General features: G+C 44.1%; 1 protein-coding gene across 1 annotated transcript in view; it reads right to left on the bottom strand.

The window, feature by feature from the left end:
* The window catches only part of LOC110513500 (SNF-related serine/threonine-protein kinase), a 54,961-nt gene extending 46,380 nt beyond the window's left edge, over positions 1–8,581 (bottom strand). Inside the window, exon 1 of the mRNA XM_021593323.2 lies at positions 8,243–8,581. The gene's annotated coding sequence lies outside the window, so the exon portion shown is untranslated. The remainder of the gene's footprint in view (positions 1–8,242) is intronic.
* Between the last annotated feature and the right edge of the window lie 8,892 nt (positions 8,582–17,473).

Genomic DNA, 17,473 nt, shown 5'->3' on the forward strand with positions numbered 1-17,473 from the left:
GACCAAAATGCAGCGTGTAGATTGCGATCCATGTTTATTCAACAAACGAAACACGAATCTAAATACAAACACTACAAAACAATAAACGTAACGAAAACCGAAACAGCCTATACTAGTGAAAACTAACGCATAGACAGGAATAACGACACATAGGACAATCACCCACAAACACACAGTGAAACCCAGGCTACCTAAATATGGTTCCCAATCAGAGACAATGACGAACACCTGCCTCTGATTGAGAACCATATCAGGCCGAACATAGAACTGGACAAACTAGACATGTAACATAGAATGCCCACTCAGATCACACCCTGACCAACCAAAACATAGAAACATACAAAGCAAACTATGGTCAGGGTGTGACAGTACCCCCCCCCCCCCCCCCCCCCCCCCCCCAAGGTGCGGACTCCGGCCGCAAAACCTGAACCTATAGGGGAGGGTCTGGGTGGGCATCTGTCCACGGTGGCGGCTCTGGCGCTGGACGTGGACCCCACTCCATAATAGTCTTAGTCCACCTCCTTAGCGTCCCTAGATAGGTTACCCTCCTTAATGACAGCTCGGGACAGAGGGGCAGCTCGGGACAGAGGGGCAGCTCGGGACAGAAGTAGCTCGGGACTGATGGGTAGCTCAGCACTGAGAGGAAGCTCAGCACTGAGAGGAAGCCCAGGCAGGTAGTTGGATCTAGCAGATCCTGGCTGACTGGCAGATCCTGGCTGACTGGCAGATCTGGCAGATACTGGCCGACTGGCGGATCCTGGCCGACTGGCAGTTCTGGAAGAGTCTGGCTGATTGGCAGATCTGGAAGAGTCTGGTAGACTGGCAGATCTGGAAGAGTCTGGTTGACTGGCAGATCTGGAAGAGTCTGGCTGACTGGCAGCTCTGGCGGCTCCCTGCAGACTGGCAGCTCTGGCGGCTCCTTGCAGACTGGCAGCTTTGGCGGCATCCTGCAGACTGGCAGCTCTGGCAGCTCTATGCAGACTGGCAGCTCCTTGCAGACTGGCAGCTCCTTGCAGACTGGCAGCTCCTTGCAGACTGGCAGCTCCTTGCAGACTGGCAGCTCCTTGCAGACTGGCAGTTCTGAACAGGCGGGAGACTCGGGCAGCGCTGTAGAGGAGGAAGGCTCTAACAGCGCTAGCCAGGCGGGAGACTCCGACAGCGCTGGAGAGGAGGAAGGCTCCGGCAGCGCTGGACAGGCGAGGCGCACTGTAGGCCTGATGCGTGGTGCTGGCACTGGTGGTACTGGGCCGAGGACACGCACAGGAAGCCTGGTGCGGGGAGCTGCTACCGGAGGGCTGGGGCGTGGAGGTGGTACTGGAAAGACCGGACCGTGCAGGCGCACTGGAGCTCTTGAGCACCGAGCCTGCCCAACCTTACCTGGTTGAACGCTCACGGTCGCCCTGCCAGTGCGGCGAGGTGGAATAGCCCGCACTGGGCTATGCAGGCGAACCGGAGACACCGAGCGCAAGGCTGGTGCCATGTAAGCCGGCCCAAGGAGACGCACTGGGGACCAGCTGCGTAGAGCCGGCTTCATGGCATTAGGCTCGACGCTCAATCTAGCCCGGCCGACACGCGGAGCTGGAATATACCGCACCGGGCTATGCACCCGCACTGGAGACACCGTGCGCACCACTGCATAACACGGTGCCTGTCCTGTCTCTAGCCCCCCGGTAAGCACAGGGAGTTTGCGCAGGTCTCCTACCTGGCGTAGCCATACTCCCTGTTAGCCCCCCACCCCAAGAAATTTTTGGGGCTGACTCCCGGGCTTCCTTGCGCGCCGCCGTGCTTGCTTCGCCAACTCCATTCTACGATAACCTTCCTCGCACTGCTCCAGCGAATCCCAGGCGGGCTCCGGCACTCTCCCTGGGTCGGCCGCCCACCTGTCTATCTCCTCCCAAGTAGTATAGTCCATACTCCTGCTGTCCATAACGTCCTCCCATGTCCATTCCTCCTTTCGCTGCTGTTCCTGCCTGTTGACACGCTGCTTGGTCCGTTGGTGGTGGGTGATTCTGTAACGGTTTTCTTTCTTTCTTCGTGAGAAGGAGAGTCGGACCAAAATGCAGCGTGTAGATTGCGATGTTTATTCAACAAACGAAACACGAATCTAAATACAAACACTACAAAACAATAAACGTAACGAAAACCGAAACAGCCTATACTAGTGAAAACTAACGCATAGACAGGAATAACGACACATAGGACAATCACCCACAAACACACAGTGAAACCCAGGCTACCTAAATATGGTTCCCAATCAGAGACAATGACGAACACCTGCCTCTGATTGAGAACCATATCAGGCCAAACATAGAACTGGACAAACTAGACATGTAACATAGAATGCCCACTCAGATCACACCCTGACCAACCAAAACATAGAAACATACAAAGCAAACTATGGTCAGGGTGTGACAGAGTCATTCTGGGTAAGTCTCTAAGAGCTTTGCATGCCTTGATTGTACAAAATTTGCACATTATTCTTAAAAAAATCTTAAAGTTGGCTGTTGATCATTGCTAGACAGACATGTTCAAGTCTTGCCATAGATTTTCAAGCCGACCAACTCAAGTGTGTATTTGGCTTTGTGTTTTAGGTTATTGTCCTGCTGAAAGGAGAATTTGTCTCCCAGTGTCTGTTGGAAAGCAGACAGAACTAGGTTTTCCTCTAGGATTGTGCCTGTGCTTAGTTCTATTCCTTTTCTTTTTATTATAAAAAAACTCCCAAGTCCTTGCCGATGACAAGCATACCCATAACATGATGCAGCCACCACCATGCTTGAACGTGGTCTGCGGTTGTGAGGTCAGAGGACGTACTACCAAATTCTCTAAAACAACGTTGGAGGCGGCTTATGGTAGAGAAATTAACATTCAATTCTCTGGCAACAGCTCTGGTGTACATTCCTGTAGTCAGAATGGCAATTGCACACTCCTCAAAACTTGAAATAATTGTTGCATTGTGTTGTGTGACAAAACTGCACATTTTAGAGTGTGAGAGCCACAGACGGAAGTGTGTACGGCCCAGTACATCACTGGGGCCAAGCTCCGTGCCATCCAGGACCTCTCTACCTGGTGGTGTCAGAGGAAGGCTCAAAAAATTGTCAAAGACCCAACCCCCCAAGTCATAGAAACAATCTATGCTACTGCACGGCATGTGGTACCGATGCACCAAGTCTGGAACCAACAGGACCCTGAACAGCTTCTACCCAGATGGACGTCTGTTTTGTCTTGTCCTGTGTATATATTTTTTTCTTCGTAAATATTTTCGATATATTTTTTATATTTTTAATCTCAATTTCCATCTATGGATTGAACATACTTCCCTGCAACCCGCCCCACCCAACAGGCTCTTCTGTTGCGACGTCCCCCGGATGCCCATCTGCTAGCCTGCTAGCCCCAGCATGCTAGCTGTCTGACTCGCTGTGTCCAGCTTAGCTAGCTACTCACTGGACCCTATGATCACTCAGCTACACATGCCTCTCCCAAATGTCAATATGCCTTGTCTATTGCTGTTTTGGTTAGTGATTACTATCTTATTCCACTGTAAATCCTCCAGCCCTGCTCAATATGCCTTAGCTAGCCCTTTTGTTCCACCCCCCAAACATGTGGTGAACTCACCTGGCTTAAATGGTGCCTCGAGAGACAAAACCTCTCTCATCGTCACTCAATGCCTAGGTTTACCTCCAATGTACTCACATCCTACCATACCCTTGTCTGTACATTATGCCTTGTATCTATTCTTCCGCGCCCAGAAATTTGCTCCTTTTACTCTCTGTACCAAACACACTAGATGACCAGTTCTTATAGCATTTAGCCGTACCCTTATCCTACTCCTCCTCTGCCCCTCTGGTGATGTAGAGGTTAACCCAGGCCCTGCAGTACCCAGCACCTCTCCCATTCCCCAGGTGCTATCATTTGTTGAGAATTGAGAATTAAGCATTTTTCTACGGCTGGCCATGCTTTCCACCTGGCTACCCCTACCCCGATCAACAGCTCTGGACCCCCCACAGCAACTCGCCCAAGCCTACCCCATTTCTCCTTCACCCAAATCCAGATAGCTGATGTTCTGAAAGAGCTGCAAAATCTGTACCCCGACAAATCAGCCGGGCTAGACAATCTGGACCCCCTCTTTCTAAAATGATCTGCCAAAATTGTTTCAACACCTATTATTAGCCCATTTAATCTCTCTTTCGTATCGTCTGAGATTCTCAAAGATTGGAAAGCTGCCACGGTCATCCCCCTCTTCAAAGGGGGAGACACCCTAGACCAAACTGCTACAGACCTAAATCTATCCTACCCTGCCTTTCTAAGGTATTCGAATGCCAAGTGAACAAACATATTACTGACCATTTTGAATCCCACTGTACCTTCTCCGCTATGCAATCTGGTTTCAGAGCTGGTCATGGGTGCACCTCAGCCACGCTCAAGGTCCTAAACGATATCATAACCGCCAACGATAAGAGACATTACTGTGCATCAGTGTTCATCAACCTGGCCAAGGCTTTCGACTTTGTCAATCACCACATTCTTATTGGCAGACTAAATAGCCTTGGCTTCTCAAAGGACTGCCTCGCCTGGTCCACCAACTACTTCTCTGATAGAGTTCAGTGTGTCAAATCGGAGGGCCTGTTATCCGAACCTCAGGCAGTCTCTATGGGGATGCCACAGGGTTAAATTCTTAGGCCGACTCTTTTCTCTGTATATATCAATCATGTCGCTCTTGCTGCTGGTGATTCTATGATCCACCTCTACGCAGATGACACCATTCTGTATACATCTGGCCCTTCATTGGACACTGTGCTAACAAACCTCCAAACTAGCTTCAATGCCATACAACACTCCTTCCGTGGCCTCCAACTGCTTTTAAAAGCAAGTAAAACTAAGTGCATGCTCTTCAACCGATTGCTGCCCGCACCCTCCCGCCCAACTAGCATCACTACTCTGGAGGGTTCTGACTTAGAATACGTGGACAACTACAAATACCTAGGTGTCTGGTTAGACTGTAAACTCTCCTTCCAGACTCACATTAAGCATTTCCAATCCAAAATTAAATCTAGAATCGGCTTCCTATTTCGCAACAAAGCATCCTTCACTCATGCTGCCAAACATACCCTCGTAAAACTGACTATCCTACCGATCCTCGACTTCAGCGATGTCATTTAGAAAATAGCCTCCAACACTCTACTCACCAAACTGGATGTAGTCTATCACAGTGCCATCCGTTTTGTCACCAAAGCCAAAGTACTACCCACCACTGCGACCTGTATGCTCTTATTGCCTGGCCCTCACTACTTATTCGTTGCCAAACCCACTGGCTTCAGGTCATCTATAAGTCTTTGCAAGGTAAAGTCCCACCTTATCTCAGCTCACTGGTCACCATAGCAACACCCACACGTAGCACGTGCTCCAGCAGGTACATTTCACTGGTCATTCCCAAAGCCAAAACTTCCTTTGGCCGCCTTTCCTTCTAGTTCTCTGCTGCCAATGACTGGAACGAATTGCAAAAAATCACTGAAGTTGGAGTCTTATATCTCATTCTCTAACTTTAAGCATCAGCTGTAAGAGCACCTTACCGATCACTATCCCTGTTCACAGCCAATCTATAAATAGCACACCCAACTACCTCATCCCCATATTGTTACTTATCCTCTTGCTCTTTTGCACCCCAGTATCTCTACTTGCACATCATCATCTGCACATCTATCACTCCAGTGTTAATGCTAAATTGTAATTATTTCACCTCTATGGCCTATTTATTGTCTTACCTCTCTACTCTTCTACATTTGCACACACTGTACATAGATTTTTCTATTGTGTTATTGACTGTACATTTGTTTATGTGTAACTCTGTGTTGTTGTTTTTGTCGCACTGCTTTGCTTTATCTTGGACAGGTCACAGTTGTAAATGAGAACTTGCTCTCAACTGGCCTACCTGGTTAAATAAAGGTGAAATAAATACATTTATTTTAAAAAATTACTCCAAGCTGAATCACATCGGCCGTGATTGGGAGTCCCATAGGGCGGCGCACAATTGGCCCAGCGTCGTCCGGGTTTGGCCGTGGTAGGCCGTCATTGTAAATAAGAATGTGTTCTTAACTGACTTGCCTAGTTAAATAGAGGTTAAATCAAATATATAAAATCAAATAAATAAATAACATTTCTGTCTCTTATCAAAGGAGAAGTAGATCAGGATGGAAGGAGGAAAGGGGAGGGAGGAGGGTAATGGAATGAGGATAGTGATGGGGAAAGAGGAGGGAGGGGTTGTGGGTGATGGAGGAAAGGAGTGGGGTTTCCTTATGTAGGATCTCATCTCACTTGTTCCCATCATGCAATATTCAAAATGGTGAGGTCACCGTGAGAATAGGGGAGCAGAGAGACTTGAGAGAGCACTCTCTCTTCTGAATTCTTAATTCAGTCATTATCACACAGATAATTCAATTCCACACTCATTTCCAGCATTTAAACTCTTATCACATATTTAACTCCTCCATTTCTTCTGTCTCTCTCTTTGTATGGAACAGCATGTTAATATTAATAGGAATTTTAATAGAATTGTAATTATATTGGAGGAGAAGTACAGGGTTGAGTGAGTTGTGTCTGTAGCTGCATGCTTCTCCTGTGACCTGCCTGCTCTCTCCTCTCTGACCCAGGGGACACTGTCCCGTCCTGCTCAGAATAAAGTATGGAGAGTTACAAGCAGTCACATGTACTGTACACACGTATACATTGTCTCACACACACTCACATGCACGCTGGCTATATATACACACACACTCTGTTAGTTCACTTTGACTTTTCTCTGCTATTCAATCACCCCATTTGTATTCTCCTCCACCCTTTCCATCTCTCTCCCTCTCTCCTCTCCCCCTTGCTCTCTATCTTCCTATCTGGTTGGCAGTCCGGTGATGACTCAGAGTTGGCCCGTGCTCCCTGGGGATGGCAAGGCAATAGAAAGACAAGGTGCAGGCCAGGAACCAGCTCGTTTGTTACAGTAACGAACAATAGCCTACAGAGTTATGAGAGATGGGGAGTGATCACACACTGCACTGTGAGATGCCACCAAACTTGCTACTCCCTAACAAAGGACACCACACACAGAACAAATGGGTAAACTTAAGACTTGGTCTCACAATAATTTTACTCATCATCCCCTGTACTACAATCATTATCATCATGTCCCATTCATGGCCCAGTGCAGTCAAAAACGTGATTTTGTGTGTTGTATATATATTGTAATGAAACAGGCAGGGAGCAGGTCTTGAATTCTCAACCTTCTAATCCAAAGTCCAGAGCGCTATCGACTGTGCCCCAAAAGCATGCTCGAGCTGCAGAGTCGATATCCACGCTTATAAACCCAGGGTCGTTACAATATATATATTTCCACACTACAAGGTTGGAATTATCCTGTGAAATTGTGAAAATTGTGAAATGTCTGTTTTGGTGGGATGGAGTATTGGCTAGCCCGGTGACATCACCAGGCGGTATATGAATGAATAGACCAATAAGAAAGAGAGTCCCAAACCACTCTGCCAATAACAGATTGTTTTCAGTTTTCCCCTCCTCACTCAGACCACTCCCAGACAATGCTAGCAAAATTCTTGCTTGAGAAATTTTTCTTGGCTAAGAAGCTATTTTTGTGTCTTTTCGATCATTTTAATTGAAAAGAATCACAGTAAGGTACTTAAACTGTTAACCATAAATGTTATAATATTGCAATGAAAACGGCTGCATTGGACCTTTAATGAATTAAGATATCCTTACCAAACAGTTACACAAATATATATCATTAACATAAACATATCTTTAAATGTATTTTAAAGCATTGTGAAAGTTTTGTATGACAGCGGTATTGGAGAGGATGGATCATAAGTTAGTCGGTATAATTTTATGTAAAAGCTGCCAGCGCATATATCTAGTTATCAAAGTACAAATTATGATCATTCTAGTCTCCACATGGACATGAATACCAGCAGTAAGCTATAACAGCCCATCGTAAACACTTGCTTTAATTTCGACTGGTAACGTTAAACTTCCACTCCGCAATCAGTCCTGAGTTCGCAGTCCCGAGTTCGTAAAATACACATATACTGACTAGCCTACGCATCTGATGAAATGCATAAACATAGACTTGTCGTTCACATCTGGCACCGAAATCTGACAATAACATTATAGCCAAAATAGATAATTCTTAAATAGCTAAGAGTGGGAATATAGTTAGCTTAAATATAAAAATACAAAAAAGACTTACCATTGTTAGGAGAATGCGTTATCCTTGAGGCTAGTGGAGCGACCCACCACTGTAAACAGCAATGCACTTCTTTCTATACCAAGAATACTAGCCTACTTGATGTGTTAAAATCTTAATAACGCTATTACACAATATTTTCCCCTCGCCCTGTTGTATTGACTGTGCCAGGTGTGTAGTGTTTGCGTGCCCCGATGTCTCCGCAAATGACGAGGCAACAGGGATGCTCGATGTGAGTGCGTCTCTCTGCAGTAGGCTAGCCTATTCGTGCATTCACCTCCGTCTGATCCGCTCTGAGCGCTGGCCTGGGTTGGCCTGCTACTGACGTCAAAGCATTCCAGCTAACTCCGGTCTTATTCGGAGGATGTTCTCTCCTATGGCGCGCTAGGGCTGAGGCAGGCGGAAAGGCCTAGAGGAAAATGTCTGATCTGAAGTCGAGAGAGCAGAAAACTATTATGGCCTATGCAATTGAACAGCCAGCGTGTCTATAATTAGCTAGGCGGAGGAGATGAAGGAGAATAATGGGGAGAATACATTCTTCACATATTTATTATATATGGGTGAGGCATAGCGGTCTATATGGGAGGCCTTTCCAACCACATCACATTAGGTCAATTGTAGCGTTGACTATGATTCACAACTCCAAAGACAATGCTTTTTACAAATGTGATTTTTTTAGAATGCCTTTGGAGGGAAATAATGAAAACGGAAGGAAAATAGTAAAACACATTCTCTTTAGTCAGTATGGACACAGAGTTCAACCGTGCTTACGTACAAAATACACCCCAAAAGCAGGCATTTATAAAAATGTAACTTGACGTGAGAATGTGCTGACCTCCCCGCAAACTTTAGACCATGCATGCGCACATTTTCTAGTGCTTGAAAATTGTATTGCAAGCTGGCAAGTAAGTATTTTGTGCAAATGGGACATTTGATGAAAAGCTTATTCACAAGAATGCAACCATTTGCCATTAGTGAGAAGAGCGAAAATCTATGTGTTTTATTTTTAGAATCTAAAATAATTAGACATCGGAATCGTATCATTAGAAATAGGAATCTTTTTACTATTTTATTTTCATAACCATTCCAGAATATATTCCTCCTCTTTTCTGGCTGTGATGGTTTCATATTCCCGAAGGAGCCATACAACAAATTAACATGCGAATCTCTCATTTAATTGGATCTAATAGCCTAGTAAATACACTGAACAAAAATATAAACACAACATGCAACAGTTTAAAAAAAATTACAGTTCATATAAGGAAATCAGTCAATAAAAAAAATATATTATGCCATTATCTATGGAGTTCACGTGACTGGGAATACAGATATGCATCTGCTGGTCACAGATACCTTTAAAAGGTAGGTGTGTGGATCAGAAAATTAGTCCGTATCTGGTGTGGCCACCATTTGCCTCATGCAGCGCAACACATCTCCTTCGCATAGAGTTGACCAGGCTGTTCATTGTGTCCTGTGAAATTACGTCCCACTCCTCATCAATGACTGTGTGATGTTGGATATTGGAGGGAACTGGATCCAGAGCATCCAAAACATGCTCAAGGGGTGACATGTTGGATGAGTGTGCAGGCAATGGAAGAACTGGGACATTTTCAGCTTCCAGGAATTGTGTACAGATCCTGTAACATGGGGCTGTGCATTATCATGCTGAAACATGAGATGATGGTGGCGGATGAATGGCACGAGAATGGGCCTTAGGACCTTGTCACTGTATCTCTGTGCATTCAAATTGTCCATGCCTGCCTGCCCATACCATAACCACACTGCCACCCTGTTCACAACATTGATATCAGCAAACCTCTCGCTCACACAACGCCATACACATGGTCTGCGGTTGTGAGGCCAGTTCGACATACTACCAAATTCTCTAAAACAACATTGGAGGTGGCTTATGGTGGACAAATTAACATTAAATTCTCTGGCACCTGCTTTGGTGGACATTCCTGCAGTCAGCAGTCAGTATGTCAATTGCATGCTCCCTCAAAACATGAGACATCTGTGGCATTATGTTGGGTGACCTGCGTGGTTTTGGTACTGGTTTCAACCCACATTTTTGCTTATAATTTGATCTGTGGACACCGTAGATCGAAGTGGCTTGCATTGAGCAATAGCCCAGGTTTCCAGCGACACAGTTGTATATTTTCTGAGTCTGTGTGATGTAGGATGTGAAATCTGAAATGACGTGAAGCTGGAATGTCCCTCCTACCATTTAATTTGCTCTTACGACTGTCCATCAATTCCTGGCTGAACCCTAGCCACTGACAAAGCACATGCCTGCAATCTTTACCCTGTAGCACAGCAGTTAGCACATTCAGAAATCAATTTATAGCCATTCATCTAAAACAATTCATAGAATTTAAACAAAAAACACTTTCTGTTTGTCTAAGACACCCAAGTCTAAGGCACTGGTCTAAGGCACTGCATCTCAGTGCTAGAGGCGTCACTACAGACCCTGGTTTGATCCCGGGCTGTATCAGAACCGGCCCTGATCATGAGTCCCATAGGGAGGCACACATTTGGCCTAGCATTGTCCGAGTTATTACGGGAGGGTTTGGCTGGGGTAGGCCGTCATTGTAAAATAAGAATTTGTTCATAACTGACTTGCGTAGTTAAATAACAAAAAAATAGCCAGACAAGAGTAATATGAGATGAAAGAAGAGTTCAGGAAGCCAAGCTAGAGCTCTGTGAGACGTTCACAGCAATGGGGGCAGACGTTTTGATCAGAAAATATGCACATTTTCTCTAACACTAAACATACAAATATGTATTTTACAGTTATATATATAAGGTGAAATCTTCTAGTTAGTCATTGTATAAATTGATTATTCTATCTTTAGATAGCATACAAGTCATTTCAAGCCTTATTCATACAGTGTTGTTGAATAGGAAATAAATAATATGCAGTATAATATTTCATATTTCCATATATCTATCATGTTTTTACTGTGCACTTGAGCTTGTGTCCTCAAAAGTGACTACACCTCAGCAATGTATTACACTTTCTTACCATAAAGATGATATCTGAACCTTTCTTGGAGTATACAGCATTACTAGTTATTGTTTATGGCCATCTCATGATTAACATTTTTTTTTAAATAAAGCAATTAAAACAATTACTTTTGGGGATTAAGTAGATTACATTTTCGATTACATGTAGGTACATTTAACTGCTACTGATATAGCCAATCTTGACTTTGTAGTTGTGGTAACTCGTGGAAACTGGGATTTGGGGTTTAGAAGTCAATGAGATAAGTGAAAAATGATTCCTTAGTTGTTAACTTTCTTGAAATCTAAAGGCACAACCGAATTTCTAGCCAATGTCTTAAGTAGTTGAACATCTTGTTACTCCAACCTTGTGAAACTGACACGTTTTCATTTTAGTCAAAAGCAATTTTATATAGGGTGTCCAATCAAAAACGCATATTTTCTTTGTCTTCTTTTTCTTTGGTAGCATGGCGTTCGCACATTTTGTTTGTGCATGCCGCCACCTACTGTGTGGTAGTGTGTAGTCAATTACGTTCTATTTCGTGATACAAAAATGTTAAAGGACGGGGGGAAAGGAAAACATTGCAACACCAACTAACTCTACGCCTATATACCACTATTTAATTCAAATTAATATCACCACCCCATTCGACTACTTTGACCCTAACTGATTCTACACCAGGCCGACAGCCTGGGAGGGCAGGACCCTTTCGTTCAACACACCTTGTAGCTCTTCTGCAGTAAAACCTCGTATACCCATGTACTTTTCTGCAGCTGAGCTAGCTTCACCGATTAAACAGTACCCGACTTCTTTTCTACCCTGGCCCGAGACTGCATATGGATCAGCCAAAAGGCAGGGATCTACTTTCTCCCAAAATCTCACTCCCACTCACCCCTTTGCATGACCATCAGGCTCAGACTTGGAGGTCTTCACAACACTTGCCACCACAGGTAATTCATACTCACTCTTGTCAGGTTCAATTTCTGAGCCATCAGCGACAGCAGAATACAGTTTTTACTTGGCGCCATTCTTCCTCAACACACATCTTCCCACTGCACTCGGCTCTTCTCCCTCTTCCTCGTTTTCCATGACCACGTTTATGCGTTCACCACTCTTTTGCCGTGCCTTCTTCCGCTGTATTGCTTGCACAAACTGATGCCGTTTCTCCAAAACCCAACTTCGGTTTCTTAACCCAATTTTTAAGTCTGGCTATTTCTGGCCTCTCTGTGCTTCTCTTATATCATAAGACTCATCCAGCAACCAAACGCATCTTTTGACGAATGGATAAAATAATGAATTAATTGTGTAGATAATAAAGTTATTGGAGTTTTTATGCATGTATGATGGTCAGAATTAAGGTGACTAAATCAATGGAGGCCAGAGAAAAAAAGTTGTAAAATATCTGGAAAATTGCATCACATCAGGTAGGTTGAATTCTGTGCAAGATATACAGTGGGGCAAAAAGTATTTAGTCAGCCACCAATTGTGCAAGTTCTCCCACTTAAAAAGATGAGAGAGGCCTGTAATTTTCATCATAGGTACACTTCAACTATGACAGACAAAATGAGAAAAAAAAATCCAGAAAATCACATCTCAAGGATGATCAATGGAAACAGGATGTGAATATAATGTTTGTCTATGCTGTTTTTTCACCTTTCAACCTATAATGTCTATAGATGCAGGGTATGCACTTGAACAATTAAGTGCAGTAAGCCTATGTGGTTCTTGTGTAGTCCCTTTGTTCAAGTACGGATTAAATATTATTATGCTATTATTAGCCTAATAGAGTGGTGAGTAGGAGCAGTGATCCCTGCATTCCGCTTTGTGTGTGGTGAAGATGGAGTGTCCTTGAGTGAAGCAGTCAGGCAGCAACATGGCAGAGACGAGTCTGTGCACGTGAGCTCAGCCGTCTGGCACTGAGCAGGTGTGTCCTCTCTCTCTCTCTCTCTCTCTCTCTCTCTCTCTCTCTCTCACTCACTCACTCACTCACTCACTCACTCACTCACTCACTCACTCACTCACTCACTCACTCACTCACTCACTCACTCACTCTCACACACACACACTTTATTTGAATCCCCCAATCAAATGTACATTCAAACATGCATGGTCACTCAAGGGTTCAGAAAGCACCTCCTTTTCCAAACAGCCAGGCTGTCCACGACAGCTGAAATAGAGCAATACCTAGCCAACTGCCTTGTCCTAGTCTTGGTAGGCCTGCAATCTGGAGGCCATGCACTGCAAGCCTGTGTATGTGTCCAAGACTGTAAAATATCAGCGTCGCCAGCCTGCACCTACACCCGATGCTGTCCAAGCATGCAACGAGGGGCTGTTGTGGGCAAAGGCCTGCTCCATGTAGCCATCAAATGAGCAGCCCACTTCCAAAATGAGCACCTCCCTCTGGCCTCCCCCCACAACAACAACAACATCTGGTGTATTTGGCACACAGGAAAACACATCATTATCAACATCAAACCAGCTTCCTGTTACACATGAATGTTTATTGATGTGTGCTGTTGGTGACCAAGACTATTCCTAGAGCTGGCAGCCCAGACAAACTGAGCAATCGGGGGAGAAGGGCCTTGGTCAAGGAGGTGAATAAGAACCCGATGATCACTCTGACAGAGCTCCAGAGTTCATCTGTGGAGATGGGAGAACCTTCCAGCAGGACAACCAGCTATGCAGCACTCCACCAATGAGGCCTTTATGGTAGAGTTGCCAGACGGAAGCCACTTCTCAGTAAAAGGCAATATGACAGCCCGCTTGGAGTTTGCCAAAAAGCACCTAAAGACTCTCAGACCATGAGAAACAAGATTCTCTGGTCTGACGAAACCAAAATTGAACTCTTTGGCCTGAATGCCAAGCATCATGTCTGGAGGAAACCTGGCACCATCCCCACGGTGAAGCATGGTGGTGGCAGCATCATGCGGTGGAGATGTAATTCAGCGGCAGGGACTGGGAGACTAGTCAGGATCGAAAGCAAAGATGAACAGAGCAAAGTACAGAGAGATCCTTGATGAAAACCTGCTCGGGAGCGCTCAGGACCTCAGACTGGGGTGAAGGTTCACCTTCCAACAGGACAACAGCCCAAAGCACACAGCCAAGACAACGCAGTGGAAAAAAAGTCAAGGGTTCTGAAAGCTTTCCGAAGGCACTGTAAATCACTTGGTGCTGATTTCCTGGTGTTTTTACAGTCTTTTATGTCCAACAATGAACATTAAAAAAAATAATTTAATAATAATAATACTATTTTGCTCAGAAAACTGGATGGGCCAAATAAAACTGCCTTTGGGCTGCTAGTTGGGGAACTGATGTACTTGTATATGTTTGTGTGCACAGTAGTGTCTTACGGCTTCTTTCTCTCCTGAGGTCTGATTGTGGGTTATGTTGGAGATGGAAACTTCCACTGTATAATGGTCATGTACCCCTAATGACCAGGATGAGGTCACTAGAGTTCACTGAGAGACTGGCCAGGTACTGTAGGTCTCTCTTTCCTCTATATTTTCTCCCTAGTTTTTCCTACCTCGTCATTGATCGGCCCCTTGTACCTCACCATGGAACTCATTCTCTCTTATCCCTGTCTTCATATTTCTCTGTTTCTCTCTCAGTCTGTAGAAAAGCAGTGGTACTGGACGGGACATGCACATGGAAGCACGGGGTCGGCCTGGGAAACAAGTGTTGCTTCGTGAGGAGATGGGACCCCTTGCCATGGAGGTCATGCAGGTCCTCAAGGCCACTCTGGACCCCAAATAACCTAATGAATCCTGGGAAGTTACTGTAACTGAAGGTACTGAAGCTATCACCTTATCACAGAGCACTGAATAAATGAATGAAGTGTACAGTACTACTTAGGGATGCAATACCTCTGTCTGCCACTGGGTGTCAGGCGTTTGGTATATTTGTTTTTGTAGCGTGAGTGACTGACTAGTCCCAAGGGCAAATTGTGTATTATTGTCTGTCCTCTGTTAATCTTCTTAAGTTCCTCAGAATTAAATGCTTCTTTAGATTTTACTACAATATAACTGTATGGCTTGACATTTTTTATTGACTACTTGTAATTAACTAAATCCATCAGTTTGCATTTTGTTTCTGCTCTATTTTGTGCCGTTGATATGTGCATACTGTACTTAAACTGTAAATGGCCCCTTCTGATAGAGAGTTAAGTATTTATTTATATTGCCATGGTGAAGTTGCTCATGTCTCTAAAGATTTCTTCTTACAATCTTATTTGCTCAGTGGTGACATGTGTTGAGACAAGCCAATGAGACTAGAGAAAAACAACCCAGGCTTTATGCAACAGAGCAATAACACCCGTAAGTAGTCACAGGAGTGATCCCAGTTTTCTCCTCAAGAGAATCCATCAATCTATTCAGGACAGAAGAGAACACAGCTTTTGCCTTTTAACATTAGGTGATGGGTCAACAAAGTAGCTTAATGACAAGCATTAGCACACCATTATTTATTGAGTAGATTTGTTGAACTTAACATTTAAGCCTGAATCTAGTTAAGGAAATTACATGAAAAGGCATGTTTATTTTGTCATTTATTTATTATATATATATATATTTATATATATATATATTTATATACAGTACCAGTCAAACGTTTGGACACACCTACTCATTCCAGCATTTTTCTTTATTTTACACATTTCTACATTGTAGAATAATAGTGAAGACATCAAAACTATGAAATAACACATATGGAATCATGTAGTAACCAAAAAAGTGTTAGAAAAAAATCTAAATATATTTGAGATTCTTCAAAGTAGCCACCCTTTTCCTTGATGGTAGTATTGCACGCCCGTGGCATTCTCTCAACCAGCTTTTTTGTATGTTTTTTTTTAATTGAATCTTTATTTAACTAGGCAAGTCAGTTACAAACAAATTCTTATTTACAATGACGGCTTACCCCGGCCTAACCCGGACGACGCTGGGCCAATTGTGCGCCGCCCTATGGGACTCCCAATCATGGCCAGATGTGATACAGCCTAGAATCGAACCAGGGACTGTAGTGACGCCTCTTGCACTGAGATTAATTGCCTTAGACAGCTGGCCTGGAGCCCGAGCTTCATGAGGTAGTCACCTGGAATGCATTTCAATTAACAGGTGTGGAATTTCATTCCTTCTTAATGAGTTTGAGCCAATCAGTTGTGTTGTGACAAGGTAGGGGTGGTGTACAGAAGATAGCCCTATTTGGTAAAATACCAAGTTCATATTATGGCAAGAACAGCTCAAATAAGCAAAGAGAAACGACAGTCCATCATTACTTCAAGACATGAAGGTCAGTCAATCCGGAACATTTCAAGAACTTCAAGTGTAAAAACCATCAAGCATCAAATGCTTCACAGAGTTCAAGTAACAGACACATCTCAACATTAACTGTTCAGAGGAGACTGCGTGAATCAGGCCTTCATTGTCAAATTGCTGCAAAGAAACCACTACTTAAGGACACAAATAATAAGAAGAGACTTGCTTGGGCCAAGAAATATGAGCAATGGACATTAGACCAGTGGAAATCTGTCCGTGGCTCTGATGAGTCCAAATGTTTGATTTTTGGTTCCAACCGCCGTGTCTTTGTGAGACGCAGAGTAGGTGAACGGATGATCTCTGCAGGTGTGGTTCCCACTGTGAAGCATGGAGGAGGAGGTGTGATGGTGTGGGGAGGCTTTGCTGGTGACACTATCTGTGATTTATTTAGAATTCAAGGCACACTTAACCAGCATGGTTTACACAGCATTCTGCAGCGATAAGCCATCCCATCTGGTTTGCGCTTAGTGGGACTATCATTTGTTTTTCAGCTGGACAATGACCCAACACACCTGAAGCTTGTAAGGGCTATTTGATCAAGAAGGAGAGTGATGGAGTGCAAAGCTATCATCAAGGCAATGGGTGGCTATTTTGAAGAATCTAAAATACAAAACATATATTGATTCATTTAACACTTTTTTGGTTACTGCATGATTCCATATGTGTTATTTGAAGGTTTTGATGTCTTCACTATTATTCTACAGTGTAGAAAATAGTACAAATAAAGAAAAACCCTTGAAGGAGTTGCTGTGTCCAAACTTTTGACTGGTACTGTGTATATATCATTATCAGTATTCATCCCACAGATTGCACATCAAAATCATCAAACAATTAGTTGGTACCTCCAAAACAGGCACCCATTCACATCCTTGGAAAAAAAGTCATCTCAAAACATGAAATGAAATCAAGGTATATGGCCCT

The sequence above is a fragment of the Oncorhynchus mykiss genome, chromosome 1 (genome assembly GCF_013265735.2).
Source record: "Oncorhynchus mykiss isolate Arlee chromosome 1, USDA_OmykA_1.1, whole genome shotgun sequence".
Lineage (NCBI taxonomy): Eukaryota > Metazoa > Chordata > Actinopteri > Salmoniformes > Salmonidae > Oncorhynchus > Oncorhynchus mykiss.